The 5,420-nt window shown below is 38.3% G+C and overlaps 1 long non-coding RNA gene across 1 annotated transcript in view; it reads right to left on the bottom strand.

The window, feature by feature from the left end:
- Positions 1-3,223, bottom strand: part of LOC311069944 — a 129,119-nt gene extending 125,896 nt beyond the window's left edge. Inside the window, exon 1 of the long non-coding RNA XR_014603583.1 lies at positions 3,024-3,223. This is a non-coding gene — a long non-coding RNA (uncharacterized lncRNA). The remainder of the gene's footprint in view (positions 1-3,023) is intronic.
- Positions 3,224-5,420: the final 2,197 nt, after the last annotated feature.

The raw sequence follows: 5,420 nt of genomic DNA on the forward strand, positions 1-5,420 counted from the left end.
AAAAGTGGAAAAGCATAATAGGACCCCTTTTAATGTTTTAAACTTGCATAAAGGTCACAAATCCTGGGTATAAAATAACTAGCCTAAATAATAATAATAACAATTATGAAAATTGCTCCTTTAAAGGAAATTCATAATAACAAAAAAAATCACTAAAAACATCATACAGCTGATGGATAGTGTAAATTAATTTTGTTTAATGTCCTTGAAGGAGATATACTGTAAAGTTACAACTGAACTGCAACTACTGAGAGCCATCATTCATGTAAAGAGCAAAGATTGTTGTACTTGTAACTTTTTTTTTTCCTGAAGTGATCTAACATTTACCGAGCCCTTCTCACATGTCTGTGATTGTTCTCCACACACACTTCAAAGGTTACCGGATGTGCCAGATTCAAAGCTGTAAGTGAGAGTTCCACTTTTGACACTAGGATTTACCAAAAGAGATGAAACATTATCCATGCCACTCTGATGAGCTGCAGCATGTGTGTCCTTTCCACTGCGTAGGAGCAAACAGCAAAGTTTAAGAGAGCAGAGGATGGTGGAGAGAGTGGATGAAAAAGAGCACAAAGAAGGTAAACAACCAATACCCTCTGAAACAAGACCCGTGGCAAAAGTCGTTTGGACCTCGGTGGATGTGCAGGTCGAGCATCACAGCGCAGAGACTCTTCCTCTGCGCCGTGTCCATGGGCCGCTGCTGCAACTCAACACCAGTGATATCGATCGGCTTTCTAAGCCTCCGCCAACCTGGTCAAACCCGAGTCCTTTCTGATATTTACCCACCGAAGTATTCCCTTCTGCTAGCGCTGCCAACCCACAAGACATGGAGGGAGAAAAAAAGTCAATTATATACAACGTGCTTGGTTTCCCCTCAAGGATGGAATCCACCCTTTCTAATCCGATCAATTCATGTCAGACAGGAGGCTGGATTCAGCGCTATCTCTGAAGTCCTGTAATCCAGGCTAAGTCTTCACACTGCCTGCCTCACCTCCACAAGAAAAGGGTTTGGTCCAGAGCGTGATACAGCAAATTAGTCATAGTGTAGGCTACATTCAGACACACTGCAGTGGATGGGTGCCAGTGTGCTAACAGCTAAGCATAACTATATGCAATTCAACTAATTTCTATTATAGTTTGCACAAACAATATAGGGGGGACTAGGGCTACCTGTCACACATTTATGAATATTTCAATATTTGTTTTATTAAATCATTTTAGAAGCCTTTAAATCATTTTTGAAAGTATTTTTGAAAGCCATTTTTTATATAGCAGGCATATTGAAATACATGAAAGAAAAAAAAAAAATGCTGTTTCATGTTTTCATAAAACAGTACCACATAATAAATATATACCAGAAATACAATCATTGTTTTAGCTACAAATACTGTAACTAATAAATTGTATAAACGTGCAACTTGCCTCAATTTTCCCTTAAAAATATTCCTTCACTATATACTTGACTCTTGTCTGAATGAGATGAGACTCTTGTCTTTAATTTGGTTAACATAATTCACACAAAAAGATCACTTAAGAGGCTTTTGAAATGTGCGACAACTAGCCCCTGTCTGCCCTTTTGTACAGTAGATATTCTGCGAGGTATAACCTTTAAAAAAAAAAAACCTTTGACTTGTATCCACTGGTGAACTATATCCAAGCAGTATATAACTTTGAAGTATTTGGCTGATGGTGAGACATGGGAAGGTGTCCCATTACAGACATGCAAAGGCTAACGGCCAGTGCACACGGTAAATGAGCAGGAACGAGGAGAGAGTGCTGGGACACTTTAATTTCCACTGACATATTGTGCTTCATGTACAGTCTGAATGGCTCCATAAAGAAAGTGTAATGATGGTCCAGGACCCTGGCCAAATAGCTGACATGCACAGCTTCCCTGGTCAGCTCAGCTCTGGGTTTGATCCGTCTCATTACACCAGTCATTCAAATAATGGGCAGCTATGGGAGCTCTGGTAAAGCTGCAACTAATACACATGCCAAAGTCTACATAGTCCACATAGTGGTTCACTCTCTCTGTCTTAGTATGCACAGGTGTTCAAGGCTGAGAAAGTAAACATATAAATCTTTTTTTATAACACACTATAATAAAATAGATATTAAAACTATTTGTAAATTATAACATATATATAATAATATTTATAATTTACTTTTCTTATTTTTCTCTAATATAGATTATCTAAAAAGTAAATTAAATAATGTTATATATAATACTAATAAATACTATTACTACTATACTAATAATAACACCAACAAATAAAACAATTAATTATATAATATTCTAAATATAAACATTTTCTACAATTTACAAATGCTAAATAAAACAAATTCACAAACACAGCATGTTCTAATATGTTTTAGATCATATATGAGATAAAGCGACACCTATAATAGGATGGCACAATCTACATTTGAAATGACAATATATTTTCAAACCGGTTCGTAAAAAACGGCATTAAAGCTTGTCTACCGAGATCGGAACAGAACAATAGCTCCTTATTCTCTTTCAGATGAATGCATGGCAAGGAGAGAGAGGCGCGATAAATCGGCCACCCCTGCTCTTGTCTCGCTTCAAAAGAATCTGTTAGAGAGAGAGAGGGAGAGGGAGAAAAAAAGCAGGGAGCAAGACCCACACGATGTAGTTCCAGCCAATTGCATTCCAGAGAAGTGACCATGGCTGGAGATAAACAATGCACAATAGATCACGCTCCTCAAAAGGTATAAAAGAAAGGCAGATGCCGCAGCAATAAGGCAGTAGAAGGGGGAAAGAAATAATCCGCGTTTCTCCAGCAATTCCGAAAAGCATAATTGTTTAAATCCTTTTTTTCAGGATTGCTATTAACCCTGTGCAGTGTATGCTGTAACAATCTGCATGTGACGGGAAAGAGGAACACCTCTCTCTCTCCCTATGTGAGGTTGCCAGGCTCACCCTCTTCCAAACCACAGCCAGAGCCAAAATCGCTTTAAATTGTTCCTCACTGTCGCAAACAAAAAAAGCATTTAACACTCACCCATTGTGCGGGGACTGATCTCTCAACCACTCTAGCACCCCGTCAACACAAGCCCAGATATCCTTCCACAGATATGTAAACAGCCCACTAAGATTTCTTTGTTTGGATTTTGAAGCTGGGAAGGTTTGCCTTTGCTGCGCTTGCTTTTACAGCTTAGAAGCAGGTGGATGACAAAACATCAATCTCTCCAGGCACAATGTGTAGCACGTACGCTTGACACTCTACACAAGCAATATACAATCACACACTCCAATACAGGGCTCTCAGCTGTAATGATATGTGTTTGCTTAAAGGCAGCTTTACTGAATATTTGAGCATTTTTGGACAAAGAAAACACTGTGCATTATACTGAAAGGTTTAATGAAAGTAGAATCTGCATCCGCAATATCAGAGTATGGCAGAAAGTGACAAGGGCAGGGGAAAGTTATATTTCACATTCTATATTCACACTATATTAATGAAAGATATGTGCTATAGTCTGTTTGAGGGGAAAAAAAAAATGTTTAGGTTGAATGGTTGGAGTGTTACCACAAAAGAAACCTGTCAGAGAACAACTGAAATGCGGGGGATTGAGGCTCGGTGCCACACCATTTACTCCAGTGAATGTTTCTCAGAATCAGTTTCCGTATAACATAATCCTGGCTACAAGCTGGAGCTAAACTCTGCAGGACAGTGGCCCTCCAGGACCGAGTTTGGACACCCCTGTCTTAGGGTTTCACATGGATGACTTTAATGTAGTTTAATGATCTATCATATCTGTTTTATATTTAAATAATAATAATAATATATATATATATATATATATATATATATATATATATATATATAATACATACATACATTGTAACAGCAAAATCAGTAACAGGAAATTAGCAAGTGTAAAAATGTGAAATACAAAACTATTCATGCATCAGTGAAATGTAAAAGGTAACATACAAAAACATCGAAGGATTTGCACAAATATAGTAATTACTACAGTACTATATGATTTTATAGCATTTAAAAAATGTGACAACTTGCCCCTACCTGAAAATATCATTGTCCTGAATAACGTTACACTCTTAAGCTAAAAAATGCCTTCATTAGTTCACTCTCGTCTGTATGCCAATGGGGGTTAATTGTGTTCACTTGTACATCCAACAGATGGGCTACAATAAAATAACGATACTGGAATTGTAGTTGAGAGAACAAAAGTCATAAAAACGAAGTGTTTTACTGGGACAAAATTGGGCAATGACGATGCGTCAGGCAAGTGTACAAAAGAGGGGCGGTTTTGACCTACCTGTTACACTTTGAGTGTTCAAAACTATCTCCTTGCCTTAGCTCGACTCAAAACGGTAAGCTTGTAATAATGTTTTTAATTCCAGTGGTACTGGAGGATTTCCGTGGGAAGTTCGACCGTGTCTTTGCGTCATTACGTCACACAAGTAGAAGAAGGTGTCTCAGCCTATTTTTTTACAGTCTATGGTCTAGGCTAGTAGGCTATTGCGTGTGAGGATGTTGGAGGTGGAGATTTATAGCCTTTTCTCACAGAACTTTATAATTAAACTTATTAATTTGATGGCGAACCCAGAAAGGTTCATAGGACAATCACCAGTGACAACTGGATATTCACTAGCCTGGTAATGAGCGGAAGTAGGAAGTCTGACGTAGTCAGGCTAGATAATCACCCGTTGTAAAATGCAAAAGTACGGAGTCCGGACTTCGGAGTGGCTACAGAAATAAAGAGACTCCAACCGGCTCATGCGAAAACAAGGATAAATATCGGGGAGGGCATAAATGTATTCCTGCAATGCTGATGTTGTTAACATGCTAACAATTTGAGAACAAAGTATAATTTGCGCGGTTTGACGTGATGATAAGCGATCGTTAGATGATTTAATCAGCGCGATTTACTGCAATGCTTTTTTCCTTTAGTTGGTCAGAACAAAAGTGGATGTTACTTACTTGTTCAGATGACATTTTCCGGTAAAAATTCTTATGTTGGTCATACTTCCAAAAAGTGGAATCTGTGATTCCGAATGACAGTTTCCACGACGCGGTGACTGACAGCCGCACATTCTCCTCAAAACATTGGATTCATCCGCGCTGTGCCGTGCCGAGGCACAACCCACGTAAAGTTGATAATTCCGCGAATAACTGCAGTTGCAGATTTCGAACAGAGATGGCGACAAAGAGGAAAAACTGCAGACTGCAGCTTTAAGTAATCCTAAACTTCATATATTGGACAATAAAACTTTTACTTTGTAGATGTTGAGAGATTCTGTACGTGTACATAGCAGACAATGTAACACTGATTTGTTTATTCAAATCCTAACTGTTCAAACAAGCCTTATGGTTAAATTCGTTTGCAAACGTGTTCAAATAAAGTTTGGTCATTCAAACTTTTATGACGTC

This window comes from Abramis brama (assembly GCF_963993115.1).
Source record: "Abramis brama genome assembly, chromosome: 19".
In the NCBI taxonomy this organism is placed as follows: Eukaryota; Metazoa; Chordata; class Actinopteri; order Cypriniformes; family Leuciscidae; genus Abramis; species Abramis brama.